The sequence below is a fragment of the Myotis myotis genome, unplaced genomic scaffold (genome assembly GCF_014108235.1).
Source record: "Myotis myotis isolate mMyoMyo1 unplaced genomic scaffold, mMyoMyo1.p scaffold_m19_p_34, whole genome shotgun sequence".
Classification (NCBI taxonomy): Eukaryota; Metazoa; Chordata; class Mammalia; order Chiroptera; family Vespertilionidae; genus Myotis; species Myotis myotis.
The window spans coordinates 1458164-1480520 of NW_023416340.1; the positions used below are offsets into that span (position 1 = coordinate 1458164).

Below are 22357 nucleotides of genomic sequence, written 5' to 3' on the forward strand. Positions count from 1 at the left end.
GCCTAAAAGCTGCCTGTTCTATCTCAACTGCCCAGGCTTCCCCCGTCAGTGATAGGAACAAAGCCCTTAAGGCTGTCTGAGGAAACAGCCCAGACACAAAGAGCAGGCTGAGTAAGCCGGGCTCCGATCAACCGTTGAGATAAACAGGATGTGAAAACACCAGGCAGGGTGATGACTAAATCTCAAGCCCTGTCAAGACACAAACCAGTCCCCTTTGGAATTCCTTTGTTCTCCTCTTTCCTTTCTGTATGTGACCCCTCCCAATGTGTGAATTTTTGCCTATATATACTTGTAAGAATTTCTGCTCGGGGCCCAACTCCTCTGCTCCTGCGTGAGTTACTAGTTGAGCCCCAGCGAGCTGGAATAAAGCCTCTTGCGGTTTGCATCAAGAGACGTCTCCTGCGGTTGATTGGGGTCGCCGTCGATCTGTGGGAAAGAGTGAGGGTCTCTCTTCGGGGGTCTCACAGGATCAAATGAGATGAGGCAAGGGAAAATGCATCAAAGACATTTGGTGACAGTGTAAGCTGTTTCCACCTGAGGCTAGGCATTGCTAGGGAGAGGAGTCCAGTGTTGCTACTTGATGTCATTACATAGATAGTCAGACACTTAACATTTTAGTCTTTTGTAATGACAGATTATTTAAAACTATGAAGGGGCCACAGCTAGAAACTGGTAACAGCATTGGACTTACAAGTGCAAGTGGGATGGAGTTCGAAGAGGAAAGGGAGAATTTTATTTTTTCTTAAAAAAACATGTGCTGGAAGTTTTGCCTTATATATGCATGTCTCCGAAATTTTAGAAAGAATCCAGGCTAGGCCAGTAACCAGGAGCGTCACCGCCTGGCATGCTCAGCAGGATGGCCGAGGTGAGCAGGGGTGCTGTGGGCAGATGGAGTGGGTCCTCATTCTATCACGGGTGATACGGAATTTTTGGACTGGAACCTGGATTCTCTGTCTGCCGAGTCAAAGAATGAATCCATGAACAGAGGGTAGTGTAGCAAAGGTGGAGATTTATTGAAGAATAAGTACAGACTCCCACGTGGGGAAAGGGAAAGGGTCCCACCGACTTCCTGTTTCCATGGTTTATAAAGGCTGTAGTTCCTGTGTCCTGATATCCCCTCTGATTGGCCAATATTCCCTTTCGAATTGGTTACTATAGTGACTCCTGAGGCCCTCCTCCCTCATTGCTCTTCTATTCCTTTTGGGCTTTCTTCCTTCTTCTTTATTTTGTAAATATAGACTTTTTTGGCTACTTCCAGTTCCCTTGTCTTATGGAAATGTAACTGCACCAGGCTTCCTTGTGTTATGGAAATGTACCTTCTCCCCCTCTGTAGCCCTATGTTTTTTTCCATGGATCCCAATTTTTAAAATTCCCTAAACCTGTCCATGTTCCCCTAAAATTCCTGTTTCATGGTGGGGGGGAGGGGGAGGGCGGAGACAGAATGCAGGATGGGAAGGTGGGAGGAGGAGCTGCCTGAGCTGAGCCCTGATGAAGTAACTTTTTCAGGTGATGGGCGGAGGGCTGCAAGCAGAGACACGCAGGGGCCAGGCTTGGAAGCCTGTTGGGGAATTGCAAGAGAGGCTGTTGGGCGGGGGATGGAGGCCAGGGCTGCTGTAGGAGCTGCAGAGGGGGGAGCAGGGCAGGTCATGCCACCTTGCTGGGCACACTAGGGAGTTGGGTTTCATCCCCAAGGCATTGAGGATTTCCAGCCTGAATTCCAAATGAGGTCACAACAAGGCAGTGATTCCCTGGATCACAAGTCCGCTCCCTATTACTATCTCAATCGTTCACTTGTTTCTCTGTTACAATATTGTTTGTTGGTGTTGGTGACAGATTCCATGCGTTTCTTGCATTTCTGCACGTCTTGCACTGAAGCACTGACGTTTTTTCTTCCACCTTCTTTTCACGGAAGTTTGCACAGCAAGCAAGTCAAACTCAAAGGCTAACACCGGCCAAATAAACAAGATTTAAGTGTATGTGGGCCGCAAAAAAACAAAAGCTTCAATTTTCATAGAAACATATGTTTATTTCGCAAAGTATAGTATAAATAAAAAAGAACAAGAGCAATGATAAAATTAATGTTTCTTATGTTTCTTCCTGTCACTTGGCATCCCCTCTCTGCTACTATCGCTCCTACTTGGGGGGAAATCTTGTTGGCAGTGATCACTTTCAAAACTGACCCAAGGTGAGTGTCAGTAATTCTGGATCTGACAGGAGACTTATTTCCTTTTATAATTATAAATAACTGCTGTCATGGTAAGTACTTCCAAACATGGAAATAATTCCAAACATGCGAATTTTCGAGTATTTTCAAACCTGGCAGGTAAATATTTGTAAAATTCAGGCACACCAACTTCACTGAATTTTGCCTTCAAATCTGAATCGCACTGGATCTCAATTACTTCCATTTGCATTTGATTAGATATTGATTCTATATTTATTGAAAATATAGAAGAAAACAAAGAAAACTTGTCTTCTAAAAATTTAAAATCTGCAGACCTTGTTTCAAATTCAGTTCTAAGGCTTAAATTTTTTTTCTGCATATTTTTGATACGATGTAGTTTCACCTAGACTTGATTTGTTCATGTTGCATGTCGGACAGTGCATTAAATCACCGTTTTTCAACAGCTTTTCCTAAAGAACAGCTTACATTTGAATGCTTTGACTTGGTCACACATGTTTGTAATAATCTTATCTTTTCCTTGCAGTTTTAAGTTTAAATCATATAAGTGTTTTGTTATATCAGCCACGAGTGTTTTGTTAAAGCTTGCAACCATATTGTGTGAAAAAACAGGCTTGTGCCTTGATTTTTAGTTATTAAGAACTGACATCTTTCAAGTCCCAGAATCGTCTAAGAATCTTGGAGCAGGATAGCCAACGTACCTCGGCATAGTAGGTGTGGACGAAAGGGGCCACATGCTGACCCGACAAGCTCAGGAGAGGCCTGCATGGCAGTTTTGCAGACTCGGAGACCTAAAGTAACCACAAAGGATGGTCTGAAATTAAACCTTAACTAAAAGCAGTGATGGTGGGCAGTTACGTCCTAAGCCAATATCTTCACTGATAAGGTCAACCTTTACTGTAACTGAGCCTATCTGTCTTTTTGCATCTATGATAACATGTCCCTGGGATGTCTGGGTAACTTGTGATTTCCCTGTATCTGGAGCCCCTGGGGCACAACCAGGTGTGCTAAGCCCAGGACAGATGCAGCAGAGTCTATCATTTATCATGTTAATTGTTCCTGCACCCACCTAAGTATGTGTCCATCATTTTACTTTTTATCCTATCACAGAGGTTTCCCCCACTTCGCTTAATCCCACCTCCTTAAATGTGTCACCAATGAATTTCATGTATAAATACGAATGTAACCCTGCCATTCTCCGGAGCACTATCTCAATTCGTTGAGGTTCTGCTTCCCGGCATATGTCGACAGTTTGGCTCAAATAAACTCACAAAAATTCTTTACAGGTTTCAATGGTTTTTTTATGTTAACATAGGACAAGTTGGAATATTCACTAATTCACTTAAGAAATCAGAGAAATTCAGAGGGAAGGTAGGGTAGGGTGGGGGTAAGGAGGAGAGAGCAACCAAAGGACTTGTATGCATGCATACAAGTCTAACCAATGGACACAGACACCAGGGCTGTGAGGGCATGAGGGTGGGGGGGGGGGTGAGGGTGTAATGGGGGGATAAGGACACATAGGTAATACCTTAATCAATAAAGAAAAAAATTATAAGAAAAAGCAGAGAACTGTCGCTGATTTAAACTTTGAGATCTTATGAAATTTATATATTTTTTGATAGGTATCAACACATTTTCCATGTTTATTACCTTTGTGCATAAACTTCTTGATGTATAATGCAATGCATATGATGAATCTTGGATCCATCATAAATTTCCCTTTGTTTTTTGCAGTAATGCCTGTTAAGTTCGTGACGCAGAAAAAGAGAATCGAGCCTGTCAGAAAAGGGAAAAGAAAAGGTTTTAATCCATGTTCTTGGGCGAGCCCCACGAGCCCGAGACAGGGCCAGTGAGTTTGAGCCAGGGGTGGGCAAACTTTTTGACTCGAGGGCCACAATGCGTTCTTAAACTGGACCGGAGGGCCAGAACAAAAGCATGGATGGAGTGTTTGTGTGAACTAATATAAATTCAAAGTAAACATCATTACATAAAAGGGTACGGTCTTTTTTTTTTTAGTTTTATTCATTTCAAATGGGCCAGATCCGGCCCGTGGGCCCTAGTTTGCCCACGGCTGGTTTGAGCCAACAGGGAAGGGGAGCTCCTTTTTTATACAGGTGTTTAATGAGGGGTGGGGGGCACGAGCTGAGGAAGTCCCCACCGTGGGGGTCAGCACAGTATTCAGCTGAGGAAGTTCCTGCCATGGGGATCGGCATGGTATTCAGGAAGGAGTCAGTATCTGTGTGGGGGTCGTTGTGGATTCCAGAGAGGAGCCGGTATCTATGTGGCCATGTGTCTGGCACGCTGACCTGTTAGGAATTCCAGGGAGGGACCATTATCTTCATAACCATTTGCTTTGCCGGGGCATGCATCCACTCCTGCGCTTCTCTTCGACCTAACATCCCGGCCTTTTGGTGATGGGGGCATTGGTTCCTTCTGACCACTTCCTGCTGACCAGGGATGACGAGGGAGGGGGATCTTTAAAGGCCAGGGTCAGGCAGAGGCGAGTCGGAGGGCAGCCGAGTGTAGGGATGGAGCAGGAGCTGGTTTACATTCACCAGTGACATCTCCGTGATCCGGGACCGGATGAACTTGAGGAGGCAGGGGGCTAGGAGAAAAAAGACAGATGAGAATCAGGGGCCCTATCATGGGTAGGACCCAGGTTGCTAAGGGGCTTTGGAACCAGCAGAAAAGAGAGTTTTCCTGGGAAGACAGAGAAGGTAGCCCCTGTGTCGACCAGGAAGGAGACCTGCGTACCCGCTACCTTTTAGTGTGACCCTGGGCTAGGCGAGGGTAATGGGAGTCATTGAGTCCAGGCTCCTTCAGTCTTCGGCCAGTCCCAGCATGGCCAGCGGCAGGTCATGACCTGGAAAGGTGGCCCCTCCATTCTGGGGTGCAGAGGGCCCGCCACTTTTCCAGGGGCAGTCACTTTCTCAGTGGCCACTTTGACCGCATGCCAGGCAGGACTTGGTTGGAGCCCGGGGCCAGGAGCACTGCTTTGCCCAGTGGCCTTCATTTCTGCATTTGACGCATTCTCCGGGTGGCGTTCGTCCTCTCGTTGCACCCCCATGGCGCACAGCCCCCCTGGGGCCATGGGAGGCTGCCTGCGTTGGCCGCAGGGCCACAACCAAAGCCTGGGTCTGCAGGTCTACCTTCTGTTGAAGGCGGGCCTCCCAATCTGACTCTGCCTTCTCCTCACGGGCATCAAAAACCTTAAAGGCCATGTTCACTAGATCTTGGACTGGGGTCTGAGGGCCATCCTCCGCCTTTTTTAACGTTTTTCGAATATCTGGGGCTGACTGCGAAATGAAATGGGTGGCTAAAACTGTTGCTCCAGCTGGATACCCAGGGTTCAGACGAGTATACAAGGTCAGAGCCTCAGTCAGCCTGTTAAGGAAGACCGCGGGGTTCTCATCTGGGCCCTGAGTGATTTCTCTGTTTGTTATAATTAACTACCTTGTGGGAGTTGGCCTGTAGGCCGGCCATCAGGCATTGGAGCATCTGGTCTTGGCGGCTGCACCCGTTTTGCCCTTCGGGGGTACCTAGTTGATACTCCCAGCCTGGCTCCTGGCGAGGAATGGCCTGGGCCCCCACCAGCATATTGGCATCTGTAAGGTGAGCCTGATCTGCGTGGTCCATTGCTGCCCCCAAGACTCTGTCCCTTTCATCTGATGTTAGGGCGGAAGAAAGAATAACATGAATGTCATGCCAAGTGAGGTCATAGGCCTGAGAGAGGTATCAGAATTCTTTGATGAACTAGGTGCAGTTGGCGGAGAAGTACCCCAGCAGCTTCTCAATCTGGGAGAGATCCAAGAGAGAGAATGGGATGTGGAATCTGACCACTCCCTCTGAGGCTGCAACTTCCCTGAGAGGACAGAGAAGAGGAGGAGCTTGAGAACACCTGTGTTTACTGACTGGGGAAGCAGGGGGCGTGGAGGAGGAGCAGTAGCCTGGCTGCTTGAGCTTCTGGCTCCTGCAGCGGCTGTGGGGGTGGGGGAGGGTGGGGTCGCTTGACCAGTTGAGCTTCAGGCTCCTACAGAGGCTGCAGCAGTCGGTGGAAGAAGGGGGAGGTCAGCAGGTAGAGGAGAAGGTATTGCCGAAGGCGGGGTAGCAGAGAGAGGAGGAGAGGGTGCAGATGGCAAAGAGGAAGGTGCTTTGGGGAAAGGGTCTGGGTAGGGAGGCAGACGAGTCGGAGGGGAGGAAAGATTTTTGGGGGGTTCAGATAAGGAGGAAAGTGAAGAAGTTTCAGTGGGCAGTGTTATGCCCAGAATTCAAGATCCCCAAGAAACCATGCCAGGGAGTCAGTCCGATGCAAAAGCAGAAGGTCCTTTATTGAGTTAGCTAACCCCACCCGGGCCTCCAGTCGACGCAGCGACCGGAAACCGAGTGAGACCCATGTGAAAATCCGGGCTTTCATAGTGAGGGGAGGGGAGCTGGCTGTGGCCCTGCCGATTGGCCAGGCGCAAGTCGGGTCTTGTTACACAGGATGTGGTCATCTCTATGGCGCGCACATCCCTTGCTTGTCATTGGTTAGTTCAAAGAAATCCTGGGCGTGGCCAGCAGGGGCCTGGGCTCGGGAAGAAGGCACTTTTCTGAGCACATGGCCTCTGCCCCAACATGGAGGATCCAGGGTAAGATGGAGGGCGTAGCCCTCGCCCTTTCAGGCAGAGTAGGTTTCTCAGGATCCAGGAGAACCTGGGCCGTGGAGCAGGAAGAACAGAGGGCGGGATGAGAACTCAGACAAAGGAAGGCTTGAGCGTAGGGGGGGTCTTGAGCCACTTCCGGGTTCGTCAGCAGAAATTGCCGAGGTTGGTAAGGACAGTAAAATCAAAAGTCCCATTCTCGGGCCATCTGGACCCATTATCCAATTCATACTGAGGCCATGCGACGTTACAGAAATAAATGAGGCGTTTAGGATGTAGGTCCCCAGACAGGCCCAGTTTAGCCAGGTTGGTGAGCAGACACCCTAGAGGTGTGCTCAGATCAGGTTTGGAATTTCGATTACCCATGCTCGATGCCTGAGGCCAGTAGCTGGGGCCAAAGGGCCAGCATCCCAGCGGTTTGGCAGGGGCTACGGATGGACGGAGGAACTGGGGAGGATAGGTACGTCTCCGCTATCTTCCGGGGTCTGGAGGAGCCCTTCCTGGAAGGGTCCGGAGAACTGGGCAATCGCTGACGCAGCACACTTGAGGGACAGAGACGCCGGAGGGTGACCTCAGGGATCGACATGGGGCGAGGCTTACCGTAAACGTGGCTAAGCCGGGAAAGGCCGCCAAGCCAGGAAAGAGAGCTGCTAAGCCGAGGAAATGCGGTCCTGAGCCACGAGGAGGTTGAGGAGTCACCCGGGTTTCGAGGCACCAAATGTTAGATTCGTGATGCAGGAAAAGAGAATTGAGCCTGTCAGAAAAGGGAAAAGAGAAGGTTTTAATCTGCATTCTTGGGCGAGACCCACAAGCCCCAGAGACAGGGCCAGTGAGTTCGCGCCAACAGGGGGAAAGGGGGCTCCTTTTTTATACAGGTGTTTAATGAGGGGTGGGGGGCACGAGCTGAGGAAGTCCCCACCGTGGGGGTCAGCACAGTATTCAGCTGAGGAAGTTCCTGCCATGGGGATCGGCATGGTATTCGGGAAGGAGTCAGTATCTGTGTGGGGGTCGTTGTGGATTCCAGAGAGGAGCCGGTATCTATGTGGCCATGCGTCTGGCACGCTGACCTGTTAGGAATTCCAGGGAGGGACCATTATCTTCATAACCATTTGCCTTGCGGGGGCATGCATCCACTCCTGAGCTTCTCTTCGACCTAACAATGCCACAAAACCATTGTTTTTTTCCGGTCATTGAAGGAACTCCATCTATAGCTACAGAAGTTAATTATGAGAGTTGTAGATTGTATTTTTGCAGAAGTTTAGAAACACAATTAGAGATATCTTGTCCTGTACTAGTGTTATGCATCGGTACTAGTTCTAATAATTCCTTAAACATGTTGAAATCTGTGTCACAAGCACGAAGAAACACGGCTAATTGAGCTAAGCCTCCAGTGTCTGTACTCTTCTCACAGTCAATGGGAAAATCTTCGAAACTAGATGATTTTGTTTTGATCTGAATACTTAAGTTGTCCGCCAAATCAGTAACTCTTTCTGCAACTGTGTTTCGAGACAAAGATTGTTTGAAAAGAGTTCACATTTCCAGGACAAACAATTTCTGCAGCTTTAATTAGACATTCCTTGATGAAACCATCCTCAGTAAAAGGTTTCAAGGGTTTAGCTATCAACTTCGACAAGACGTAGCTTGCATGCACGGTTGCTTCACTTTCTGGTGATACTTTAGTAAACATGAACTGTTTTCTCAGTCCCAACTTGAGCTCTTTAACTTTCCTTGTCTCATTAATCCCTCGTAATTATCATATGTTGATTATTTTGTTCATAGTGATGACTAATGTTGTATAACTTTGATGTACTAATAGCATTATTACATATCAAGCTGACTATTTTATTTTTTACTTCACAGAAAAAATACTCCAATTCCCACTTTTCTTGGAAATTGTGATGTTCGTCAGCAATTTTTCGTTTATTTTTACTACCAGTTGATTTCGATAGACACATGCTGAATACAAAAGCTGAAATAAATGAGTAATGGTTAACATAGAATAACAGAACATTTTAATAAAAATTAATATTTTTTCTTGAACATTAACTTACCAGACACTGAATAACTGCACAAATTAATAAGCATAACGCAAATAAACCTATTTTTCTTGTTCCTCGAAAATGAAATATTTCCTGTTGCACACACCAAACAAGTCAGTCCAAGACTAATGACCTGGCCATCAGCTGCTAAAATATTTGCTGCTAGTACTAGTGGAGAGAAATGGTGCACCTGCATGTAAGGCATGTAAGGGAAATGAATGCAGCACGATTATAGTAATCAGTCATTAGCGAACCTTGTAGTTCATTATTAATAAGTGGAGGTCTGGTGCACAAAATTCCTGCATGGGTGGGGTCCCTAGGCCTGGCCAGTGATAATGGCCGATCAGGTTCCCCGCCTCTCCACCTCCAGGCCTCCCCCGCTCCTCCTTCCCTTGCTGCCCGTGTCCACCGCCACCCACCCACTGCCACCCACCCGTAGTTCCCCGTCCCAGTTGGGTGATTGGGGCCTACTGGCTGGGGGGAGGGACTGCAGGAGGTAGGCCTGCAGGTCCCATCGGGCAATTGGGGCCTGCAGGCCGAGAGGATGGGCTCGGGGAGGAACCCAGGAGGTTGGACGCCAGCCCCAAGGAGGGAGCTGACCCTTGGCCCCCCTGGGAAAGGGGCTGTGTCTGTCACTACCCATTCCCAGTTCCGTGTCCCAGTCCTGGGCCTGGCCACCATCAGGCAGGCAATGGGGGCCTGTTGACCAGAGGGAGGGACCGGGAGGTTGGCCGGCAAGCCACATCAGGCAATTGGGGCCTGCGTGCTGGGGGGGAGCTCCTGCATTAAGCATCTTCCCCCTGCTGGTCAGTGCATGTCATAGCAACCCGTCATTCTGGTCGTTCCAGTCATTTGGTTGTAATGATTGCTCAGGCTTTTATACATATAGATTATGCATAATGGGATATTGTAAAAATTAAGTTATGAAATTTTTATTAAAATGTTTCTTACATGCCATTATATTGGCTGGGCCATAAAAATATTCATTGTATGACATGCTTGTTGTACAGTGAAGTCTTGACAGGTGGAGAGTGTGCCCCTCCAGAGCACCGGGTAGATGTGTTTAGCGTCCTGTGTAACAGTGACAAGGTCTTTCTCCAGGACAAGGCTAGGCAGGCTTGCTGCCCAATGTGAAAAATTCACATTTTCTCACTTTGTGGACGGTCTCCTGTAATGCAACCCACTGTCTGTACTGGCATCCCCTGGACCTCCTCCCTCGCCCTGTGGGAACTGGGACTTGGGGGACAGGTGCAAATTTTGATACTCTGGTTACTCTCTGTTGCTGTGATAGGAAACTGTCCTTTTTCTCCGGCCCAGAATTCTTGTGTCTTCTGGGAGAAGCCAATGAAACTACAGCAGGGTGTAGTAGAGTTAATATCGAAGTCCCTTCCCAGTTTCTGACAGATCATTTAAATATGTTTTTATTTCACCCTAGCCAGTTTAGTTCAGTGGATAGAGTGTCAGCCTGTGGACCAAAGGGTCCCAAGTTCTATTCTGGTCAAGGGCCCGTACCTCAGTTACAGGCTCCTCCCTGGCCTAGGCCCTGGTCAGGAGGCAACCAATTGATGTGTTTCTTTCACATTGATATTTCTCTCTGTCTTTCCCTCTCTCTTCCACTCTCTCTAAAAATCAATGGGAAAATATCCTCAGGTGAGGATTAAAAAAATAAATTAAAAAATAAGTGTTTATTTCTTGCCTTTATTTATTCTTTCTTTTCAAAAGGACTTCTGCAGGTACCGTACTGACATATATTACATAGAAGTGATTTTGCTTTATTTACAAAATTTATACTGAGTACTTTTTATTGAGATATAATTTACGCACCATAAGGTTTACCCCTTTAAAGTATATGATTCAATGATATTTTTGCTGACTACATTGAACACTTCTAAAGGACATAATGAGACTCCCCAGGAATGTGGTGTGGGTGAAGACAATTCCCACCTAGTGATGGGAAGAGGTCCAGGTGAAGCACACACAGAGGGTTTATTTACAGGAGAAGAACCACAAAGTTGAGAAACTTGAACCTTTCTTCATTGTGTCAACTTTGTTGACTCAGTCACTGAGAGACTCTTTGTATTCTCCTCTGAAGGCACCTAGCCTAGACGGCCCACTAGATCCTTCTGCAGTGATGGGCATGCACTTTATCTGCACTGTTCAGTGTGGTAGCCACCAGACACACGAGGCTATTATGGACAAAACATAAGTGGTGCTGTAATAAATCACAAATTCCTAACTGGGCAGGTCATGGTGGGTAGTCCCACCCCAGGCCTGTAACTTCTTTAGACCAGTCCATTGCTCTTGTTCATCTGCTTAACACATCTTTTGCTGGGACTGACCAGCAGACCCTGAGCGAAGGATGAATGGATTACTCTGACACAGGTTTCTGTGAAAGAGAAAGCTAAGGGGCTGCTTGGCAGGAAGCACCAAAACAGCCCCGATTGCCTGCCTCTTTAGGCTTTTATTGTAACAACAGCTTGAACTAAAATTAACCTCTAGATACAACCAACAGGGTAAGTATCCTTGAAAAAGCACATGCTTCTAGGAGGTCGTGTCTAAAGCCTAAACATAGAGATTCCAGCAAAACACCTGGGGGCTTGGACTTGTTTGGAAAAGTCAAGGCAGGCGCTGCTGCCTTCGGCAAGGTCCCTCTAGCAGCCCCTGACCTTTCAGAGAATCCTCCTCATAGACTTTCCAACTAAGTCCCGTGCTTCCCCACAACATTTAAGGTGCCATAGGTAACACTACTTGAAGGCACAACTGCCCTTAAGAAAGCACATTATCTTCCTAATTATCCCATCATCCCATCCCCTCTTGCTTTCTCCCACCTCCACGTAATCTTCCTTACATTCACTACTTAACTTCAGCTGCATACAAGTGGCTGCAAAACTTATTCTCCAGAGTGTTTGAGGTCTTGCTCCCCAGTATATGTCATCAGTTTAAACTTTATATAAAATTCTCTACAGGTTTGGATGTTTCTTTTGTCGACACTATTAAACACTTGAAATGTGATTCATGAAACTTAGACAGTGAATTTTTCATTTTGTTTAAGTTTAATTCACTTAAAAGCAGTGTGTGTGCAGGGGCTGCCATATTGGACACCATGCTCCAGAGAGACACTGCTGCCTCAAGATGCTGACCGACCCCAGGTCCCCCAAGGTCGCCTCACCTGGAAAACATTGCTGAGCTATGGCTTGGAGCCAGCAGGTCCTGGGAGAACCCTGGATTCCAGGAACTCACTCTTGGTTCCAATCACTCTGGTTCTTCCCAGGGTTATTGTTTCCAAGCTGAGGCTGAACCTGTCCCAGATCATCCAGGCATGCGGTGCACCGGGCTCAGACCTCAAAAGGATCAACTGGTTTCCTTCTCCTAAGAGGTGACTACCACCATCATGGAGAGAGCTGACAGATGGACCAAGTCCATCCTACAACTGTGCACTTGTCCCATTACCATCCAACTCCCAGTGAAGGGCACTGTTTTCATAATTTTGTAAACCCTTTAAACAGCCCCAATATGGCAGGGCATTTCTGAGCTAGAACTAATCACCCCAATTTTTAAATGTGGGTATTTAAAATAAACCAAGATTTTAATAACTTATTTGGCCTTTTTTACTTTTTAAATGTGATTTATGTTTTTATTACTTTCAGAGAGGGGGAGAGAGAGAAACATCAATGATGAGAATCATTGATTAGCTGCATTCTGCACACCCTATAATGGGGATCCAGCCTGCAACACAGACGTGTTCCCTGACTAGGAATCAAAACCGTGACCTCCTGGTTCCTGGGTCGATGCTCAACCACTGAGCTACACTGGCCTGGCTGGCCTTTTTTACTTTCAACATGAAGAATCCTCAGAGAAAGTAGCCCTGGTACAGCTCTTGAGATAAACAGACGTAGGTTCCCACGGTTGTCTGTGGTAACTAATCCAACTTGCAATTCACCAGTGCGCCTGGATCTCCTCACTCACCTGTGGAATATGCAGCGATTTGTTCAAACAGGTGAAACTTCCTTCTATTATGGGCTATTTTTTGCCCTGATTGGTGTGGTTCTGAGCATTGGTCTCATTCAAAGGGAGCTCTGCCAATGGGATGGAACCATGGACAACTGAAGCAAGCCTTCTTTTGGGTCGTACCCAGGATGGATTTGTCACCTGAGTGAAATGTGCACAGTGAAGGTGGTGGTGGGGGTTGGGGGTGGGGAGGTGGTAGGAGAGCCTGTGAGAAGTGCAGAGCACAATGGAGTGGTTAAATCAGCTTATCCTGATGGGCATTCAGATACCAGCTGCCACTCAAGTCCCCAATCTGCTGGCCTGGAATTTCATATTTACTTAGGGGAGGTGACCACCCCCAGTCCCAGGGTCTGAAATGATAAATACATGGGAAGCTTGATTCCTCCCTCCATTAATTAAAATATACTTGTAATATTGGATTCATCAAAAGGACATGTACAGGAATGTTCAGAGAAGCCTCATTCGTTCCAGTCCCAAACTGTGAACAGCTCACATATCCATCAGTGGTAGACAGACAGGTAGACAGTGGTAAGTTCACCAAGTGAAATGAATGCTCCCCAATGACAAAAATGATCTGCTGCTTCACACATAGATACTGTGTCTCTCAGACATCGTGTTCCATGGATAAAGTCAGCACTGAAGACAACATACTGTGTGGTTCACATTGGTCGTTCAAAACAGGCAACACTAATCTATGGTGATGTAACTCAGAAGATCATTAAATCTGGATGTGTGCCCTGGAGCGGTGGGGCGGGATTCAAGGGGTGGCGCAGGCATGAGGGTGGAGAGACCAGTAGTTCCAGACAAGTAGTCAGGAATTTTCCCTCACCTCCAGGACTGGCATGCCCTCTCCAACTGTACACGCCCCTGTCCCCCCTAGCCTCCATCTCAGCCTGCTCCTCTTCTGGGGCCAGGAGCGGCCTCAGTGTTGAGTGAGCCTGCGAATTTTTACAAATCAGCCACCTAGGAGAAAGGACTTGTACTTATATGAGCCATCTTCTGAGTGTCCTTCCCCAGAGATGGGAGATCCTTGTCCTTCCCCATCAGGTCTGTGGCTCATCTCTGCAGGGTTTGTGGCTGTGTAGGTCCCCAAATAAGCTCTGGACGTAAGCAGGCTTGTACAACCAGATAATTTGGACAATACAGTTCCAGACCACAGCTTCCTTTTTCCAGAATTTGAAATAGTCATAGAAACAGAAAATGAGGTCACACCTGAAGTTTCAGAAACAGAAGATGAATCAGAGATTATCGTGAGCGAGGGTGAAGCACTTGAGAAAGAATTGGATCCAGGGAAGATACAATTTTCCAGAGGTTTAAAACTAAAATATTCCAGGAACCAAGAGAGATTCCCAGACATGGCAGAGGAAGTGCCCCCATCTGGGTCTCTGGTGAAAATATCCCTCAAGGAAAGGATATTCCAGGTTGCCCCTGTGGTGCCAAGAGGATATTTGGGTTCCAGGTCAGGCCTCAGCTGCCCAGCTAAGGAAGGCCCGGACTGTGCAGGCGTGTTGATTGGGCATCCTGGCCGCTTCTGTGCTCAGAGCTGCAGACCCCGCACTGGCTACACAGAGGAATTTGTCCAGAAGCAACCTTAAAGATGCACCTTAAAGATAACATCATAAAGCCTTCGAAATGCTCATAATCTTCCATTTCCATTTTTAAGCCTTTTTTTAAAAAATTGAATTTATTGGAGTGACTTTGGTTAATAAAATTATATAGGTTTCAGGTGCACAGTTCTATAATACATTATCTGTATATGTATTGGGTGTTCACTACCCCAACTCAAGTCTCCTTCCATCATCATTTATGCCTCCTTTACCTTCTTCTACCTCCCTTCCCTCTGGTAATCATCATACTGTTTTCTATGAGGTTTTTTATTTTTCTTAATCCCTTCACCTTTTCCACCCTGCCCCTCTCCACCTCCCCTCTGACAGCTGTTGCTTCATGTCTCTTCTCTGTGTCTATGAGCCTGTTTCTCTTTTTATTAGTTTATTTTATTCATTAGATTCCACATATCAGTGAAATTATATTCTATTTTTAGGACTTTATCCCAAGGAAATAATTATACCAGAGATGGGTACAAAGATGTTGTCTTAGAATGTTTAAATATTAGTGAAACAAAAATGTCCAATAACAGGAAATTACATAAATTTTGGTGTATCTATCCAGTGGCAGGTAATGCAGTTTTAATAACACAAACCTGTATGCACATCAAATATGGTTCAGATCTAAACTGTCTCCAAGATACCATTGTGGATGGCATTCATAGTGTGATCATATATTTTAAAAAATCATTGTATGCTGGGGTCCAACCCCAGCAGGTCCAGGGGTTCCCAAAGGTGTAGACGGAGTCGACGAAGAAGGAATGACACGGAGACAGCGTTCAGTTGATCAGCAGCCTAGCCAGGATCTCCAGCCAAGTTCTGGTCTGGATCTCCAGCGAAGTTCTGGTTAGGATCTCCAGCCAGGTTCTGTGTCCATGTTCTCTTGCTAGGTTCTCCAGTGAGGTTCTATAGCCATGTTTCCTCGCTAGGTTCTGTCCAGGTTCTCCAGCCAGGTTCAGTCACCAGGTTCTAGTCAGGTTCTCTTGCCATGTTCTATCCAGGTTCTGTAGCCAGGTTCTGTCTCTAGGCTCTTCAGCCAGGTTCTCTCGCTAGGTTCTGTCTCTAGGTTCTGTTTTTGTTTTTTTTTGTTTTTTTTCTAATTACATCTTTATTGTTCAGATTATTACATTTGTTCCTCTTTTTTCCCCCCATAACTCCCCTCCTCCCAGTTCCCACTCCACCCTCCGCCCTCACTCCCCACCCACTGTCCTCTTCCATAGGTGCACGATTTTTGTCCAGTCTCTTCCCGCATCTCCCACACCCCTTTCCCCACCAAGAATAGTCAGTCCATTCCCTTTCTATGTCCCTGATTCTATTATGATCACCAGATTATTTGTTCACTTGATTCTTAGATTCACTTGTTGATAGATGCATGTTTGTTGTTCATAATTTGTATCTTTACCTTTTTCTTCTTCTTCCTCTTCTTAAAGGATACCTTTCAGCATTCCATATAATCCCGGTTTGGTGGTGATGAACTCCTTTAGCTTTTCCTTATCTGTGAAGCTCTTTATCTGACCTTCAATTCTGAATGATAGCTTTGCTGGATAAAGTAATCTTGGTTGTAGGTTCTTGCTATTCATCACTTTGAATATTTCTTGCCATTCCCTTCTGGCCTGCAAAGTTTCTGTTGAGAAATCAGCTGACAGTCTTATGGGTATTCCCTTGTAGGTAACTGAGTTTCTTTCTCTTGCTGCTTTTAGGATTTTCTCTTTGTCTTTTGCTCTTGGCATTTTAATTATGATGTGTCTTGGTGTGGTCCTCTTTGGATTCCTTTTGTTTGGGGTTCTCTGCGCTTCCTGGACCTGTAAGTCTATTTCTTTCACCAGGTGGGGGAAGTTTTCTGTCATTATTTCTTCAAATAGGTTTTCAATATCTTGGTATCTCTCATCTTCTGGCACCCCTATAATTCTGATGTTGGTACGCTTGAAGCTGTCCCAGAGGCTCCTTACACTATCTTCGTATTTTCGGATTCTTTTTTCATTTTGCTTTTCCAGTTGGGTGTTTTTTGCTTCTTCGCATTTCGAATCTTTGACTTGATTCTTGCGCTCCTCTGGTCTGCTGTTGGGTGTCTGTACAATATTCTTTATTTCAGTCAGTGTATGCTTAATTTCTAGTTGGTTCTTTATCACAATATTGAGGGTCTCATTAGATTTCTTGAGGATCTCACTACATTTATCGGCGGTCTCACCAGTCTTTTCGAGGGCCTTACTAAGTTTATCGGCAGCTTCTAGACAGTTCTTGAGAGACCTTAAAAGTGTGGTTTTGAGCTCTATATCTTCCATTTCTGACATTTGGGTCCTGTTTCTTTGTCTCCGCATTTTTTTATGTTTTCTTGGTGCACCCCCTAGTGGTCTTTGTGCACAGTCTTGTTGTAGTTAAGCCTTGATTGTTGTCGGTCCGCAATACCAGGGGTGATTTGACCTCCAGGCTAACTGGCTATGAGAGTCAGCTGTGTCTGCAGTGGGAGAGCTTCTGTGCTGGATCTCTAGGGCAGTGCTAATCTAGCATTTGCCCGAGGCTATCCGGCAAATGGCTCTGCGCAGGGCTTGGGCGGGGCGGGTCCCCGGGGATCTACAGGGCGGGCTGGAGCGAGCAGTTATGGCTGCTCTCAGTTCCGTCCCTAGGGGCTCTGCCTCACAGCATCCCAGCAACCGCTGCAAACCTCGGAGAGAAAGCTGCCTTCGAGTTCCGACTGAAGCCAGACAGTCCCGTTTCTCCCGTTTGAGTCTGGGTCCCTAGGGACTCGCCCAGCTCTGGAGCTCAGGGTCTGAAGCTCCCTCCCGATTGAAAACAACAACCGCGCCCTCCGCCGCCAGCCCGCTCCTTGCACACTCCGCACCTGAGAATTTCACTTCAGCACTGTGCCTCCTCTGAGTCTGGGTATGATATTCGCTTTCCTCCTAGTTGTAGAATTTCCACTCAGCCAGCCTTCCTGTAGTTCTGGATGATGTCCGTTCTGTCTTTAGTTGTTTTTTTTGAAGTGGTTGTTCGAGGCAGCAATCTCCGGTGTTAACCTATGCCACCATCTTGGTTTCTCCTCTAGGTTCTGTTGCCAGTTTCTGTCCAGGATCTTTTGTCATGTTCCATCTCTAGGTTCTGTCTCCTGTTGTCTTATTACATCTGTATTTATACCAGTTGATTTCAATCCTATTAATCTCTATTCCAAAGGTTAGGGAGTTTCTTATCTCCATTCCAGGGAGTAAAGATTATGTAGTTTAAGCATGATTGTTCGTAGTTAAAGTGATTAACTACCTGCCTGGCACTAAGTTAAGGGGTTTTATTCCCTCCCTAACTTCAGGGGAAAATCCCTACCTGGGAAACAACCTTTCTCGGAGAGGTGACCTTGGATAAAACACATAGCGCCAAGAAGGTGAGCAAACATATTAAGAACAGTATGCCATATACGCCAGGTCCCTTGAAACATATGCTGTGCAGATGTTTCTTCCCTGCAGTGACTGTGTCAAGCAGCAAGGATGGACTGGCTCCCAGCAATTGTACATATGTGTGTACACAGAAATAAAACTGGAATGATATGTAAAAGTAGACTATTATTAACTCTGGATGGAGCTGACTGACAAGGTTAATGAGAAAGCGTTCTTGAAAGATGTAAATTGTCTCTATCTTGATGTGAGTGTGGTTATACACCTATAAATTCTTCAAGTAGTACATTTAATATTTGTACAATCCAGAGAAATTAAGAAACAAAAAATATTTTTGCAATGAAAAAGGTTTTCTATTTTATAGAAAACAATGCTAACATTTCCTGGAAAAGGGTTTCTGATGTGATCTCAATATTTCAGACAAACTATGTTGCTTAGGAGTTGTTTTCCTTCTTAATGAAAAAGCCCATACTTCTTTATTATTTTTTATCCTATCTAATAAAATAGTAATATGCAAATTGACCATCACTCCAACACACAAGATGGCCACCCCCATGTGGTCCAAGATCACTGCCCCCATGTGGACACAAAATGGCCAAGACCAGATGGCCAGCAGGGGAGGGCAGTTGGGAGGGACAAGACCTCAAAGGGAGAGGGGGACTGACTAGGACTGCAGGGGAGGACAATTAGGGGTGACAGGGCCTGCAGGGTAGGGCAGTTAGGGGCAACCAGGCCTGTAGGGGAGGGCAGTTGGGGCCAACCAGACCTGCAGGGGAGGACAGTTAGGGGCAATTGGGCTGGCAGGGGAAGGCAGTTAGGGGTGACCAAGCTGGCAATGGAGGACAGTTAACGGTGACCAGGCCAGCAGAGGAAGCCAGTTAGCGGCAATCGGGCTGGCAGGGGAGCAGTTAGGCATTGATCAGGCTGGCAGGGGAGTGGGTAGGGGCAATCAAGCAGGCAGGCAGGTGAGCAATTGGGAGCCAGCAGTCCTGGATTGTGAAAGGAATATCCAACTGCCCGTTTAGGCCCAATCCCACTGGGATCGAGCCTAAATGGCAGTTGGACATCCCTTGAGGGGTCCTAGATTGAAGAGAGTGCAGGCTGGGCTGAGGGACACACAATTTTGTGCACTGGGCCTCCATTTGTATTATATTTGTTAATCTTTCTTTTTCTTTTTCTTTTTTAAAATATATTTTATTGATTTTTTTACAGAGAGGAAAGGAGAGGGATAGAGAGTTAGAAACATCGATGAGAGAGAAATATTGATCAGCTTGCCTCATGCACACCCCCTACTGGGGATGTGCCTGCAACCAAGGTACATGCCCTTGCCCGGAATCGAACCTAAGACCTTTCAGTCAGCAGGCCGACACTCTATCCACTTAGCCAAACTGGTTACGACTAATCTTTCTTAAAAAAAAAAAAATCTTTTTTTAAAAATATATTTTATTGATTTTTCACAGAGAGGAAGGGAGAGAGATAGAGAGTTAGAAACATCGATGAGAGAGGAACATCGATCAGCTGCCTCCTGCACATCTCCCACTGGGGATGTTCCCGCAACCCAGGTACATGCCCTTGACCGGAATCAAACCCGGGACCCTCCAGTCCGCAGGCCGACGCTCTATCCACTGAGCCAAACCGGCTTCGGCTAAAAAAAAAAAAAAATCTTTATTGTTGAGAGTATTACCCTCTATTGCCCCCCTCCACTGGTACCCACCCCACCCCAGACCTTCACCACACTATTGTCTATGTACATAGGTAATGCATATAAGATCTTTAGTTAATCTTGTCCCACCCCTCCCCCACTTCCCTCTGAGATCTCTCTGTCTGTTCCATGTTTCCATGCCTCTGGTTCTACTTTATTCATCAGATTAATTTGTTCACTAGATTCCTTATTCATTTATTTGGATCTTTAGATTCAATTGTTGATAGATATTTATTGCTATTTTATTGTTCATATTTTTAATCTTTTTCTTCTTCATTTTTATTGATTTCAGAGAGAAAGGGGGAGGAAGAGAGAGATAGAAACATCAATGATGTGAGAGAATCATTGATTGGCTGCCTCCTGCACACCCCACACTGGGGATCAAGCCCACAACCCGGGCATGTCCCCTGGCCAGGAGTCAAACTGTGGCCTCCTGATCCATAGGTTGATGCTCAACCACTGAGCCACGGCTGCCGGGCTCCTCCTCCTCCTCCTCCTCCTCCTCCTCCTCTCCCTCCTCCTCCTCCTCTTCCTTCTCCTTCTCCTTCTCAGTATCCTTCTCCTTCTCTTTATTCTCCTTCTAGAATACACTTAAATGTTTCAAGTAACACCAGTTTGGTGGTGATGAATTCCTTTAGCTTTTTCTTCTCTGTGGAACTCTTTATCTGACCTTCAATTCTAAATGATAGTTTTGCTGGATAGAGTAATCTTGGTTGTAGGTCCTTGCTGTTCATCACTTTGAATATTTCTTGCCACTCCCTTCTGGCCTGCAAAGTTTCTGTTGAGAAATCAGCTGACAACCATATGGGCACTCTCATGTAGCTTTTCTCTTGGTGCTTTTAAGATTCTCTCTTTGTCTTTAACTCTTGTCATTTTAGTTATGATGCATCTTGGTGTGGTCTCTTTGGGTTCCTCTTATTTGGGACTCTCTGTGCTTCCTAGATTTTTAAGTTTATTTCTTTCACCAGGTATGGGAAGTTTTCTGTCATTATTTCTTCAAATAGGTGTTCACTATCTTGGTCTCTCTCTTCTCCTTCTGGCATCCACATAATGTGAATATTGGTACTCTTGATGTTGTCCTGGAGGCTCCTTATACTATCTTCATATTTTTGGATTCTTTTTTCTTTTTGGTTTTAAATTTTTATTCTTATATAACTTAGTGCCCTCATACATAACAAGCATTCTGGAAGTTAGTGTCCATATACACTCAAAAAATTTAAATTAGGGTATGGGATTTCATTGTCATTACAGGTATCACTCAACATATAGATTAGAGCTTCTGAACAAATTTCCTATAAAATTAAATCTTACATATAAAATCTTATTTCTAGTAAACAACTATGAAAATCAAGAAGTATTCTTCACCCAAAAAATTACTATCCAAAGGCATACTAAAATCATATGTAAACACAACAAACCTTTATAAATAAAAATATGGTAATTTCCAGGAAAATGTTGAATATTCAAAATAAAAATAACTAAAACTGAAAATACCAGTATCTGTGGCAATAGGATTATTGCCTTATCTTGTCCTTCATCATCTTGCCGCTTCAGGCCCTGCCACTAGTGGAGAATCACTCAGGGAACTTCTGTTTGGAGGAGGTTTTGGTTTTGGTATCTTGCTAAGAATAGTTGCCATCTCTTTTCTCTCATCAAAATTCTTCCACTGTTCATATAGTTTTAAAATAACCCTGATTATTTCCAAAATCTTCTCCATATCCACAGAAATCTCAGCAAACCACTGTCTGGCATCTTTCTGCTGTACAACACAGGCTACATGTAGGCAAGCTAAAGCTATCATGAAAGGAGGATACAGTAGGCAAAGATCCGTTCTGTAGGTATCATTCACTATCCTCCATGCAAGGGGAAGCAACATGTCTTCTTGGCCCATGTCCTGCACATACTGGAGCGAAGGTCTATAAGGATGATACACTATCAAGCAACAATCCATTAGTTCTAAAAGATAGAATTCACATTCTAATATATGGTTCATCCTATAAGGAAATTCCTTTGGAAAGGCATATGAAAATCTAGTTTTTAATACAGAAGTAGCAGCAGCAGTCAGTCTTGTATTTGAGACAACTCCAAATTCCTCTACTTTGGATGCCAAAAACACACATGTAGGAGCCATTAATACAGGATCTATACTTTTCAGAGAATACCTGGCATAGAATCTCTTAAAATAGACTGTAGCAGTGGCAATAACTTATTGTCTTAACTTAAGATGTTCACCTAATGCTTGGATTACATTTGTAAAAAATATTTGTAATTTCCAATATTCTTCTTCTGAAAGAAACTTTAAGTCCTTTTGGCGTTCCTCCAACAGATCTTGTTCATCCAAAATCCATTGCAAATAATGGGAGCTCTGCCAAAAGTTCCCTGCCATGGAACACAGCTTGCCCTGATAAAAAAGCACCAGCCGGCGGAGCGGCTCGCGGAGCGACCATAGACCCAGCAGGCCCGGTGTCCGCGCTCCTCAATTGGATCGGCTCAGCTCTGCTCCGCCGCGACGAAGGTGGATTCTTTTTTCTTTTTGCTCTTCTGATTGGGTGTTTTTTGCTTCCTCATATTCCAAATCATTGATTTGATTATCAGAATCTACTATTGAATCCTTGTAAATTATTCTTTATTTCAGTTAGTGTATACTTAATTTCTGACTGGTCCTTTTTCATGTCTTTGAAATTATCACTAAGATTCTTGTAAGTCTCACTAAGTCCCATGAAGCTCTCATTAAGACCCTTGAACAGCCTTATAACCATTGTTTTGAACTGTTTCCAGTAGTTTGTTTGCTTCCATTTCTTT

The 22357-nt window shown here is 45.5% G+C and overlaps 1 long non-coding RNA gene and 2 pseudogenes across 1 annotated transcript; 2 read left to right on the top strand and 1 right to left on the bottom strand.

Moving 5' to 3' along the window:
- Positions 1-297: 297 nt before the first annotated feature.
- Positions 298-4122, top strand: LOC118652804. The gene is made up of 3 exons (XR_004966707.1): positions 298-438; positions 800-865; positions 3917-4122. It is a non-coding gene; the product is annotated as an uncharacterized LOC118652804 (long non-coding RNA).
- Positions 4123-7406: 3284 nt separating this feature from the next.
- LOC118652758 lies at positions 7407-14464 on the top strand (annotated as a pseudogene).
- Positions 14465-21006: 6542 nt separating this feature from the next.
- Positions 21007-22046, bottom strand: LOC118652830 (annotated as a pseudogene).
- Positions 22047-22357: the final 311 nt, after the last annotated feature.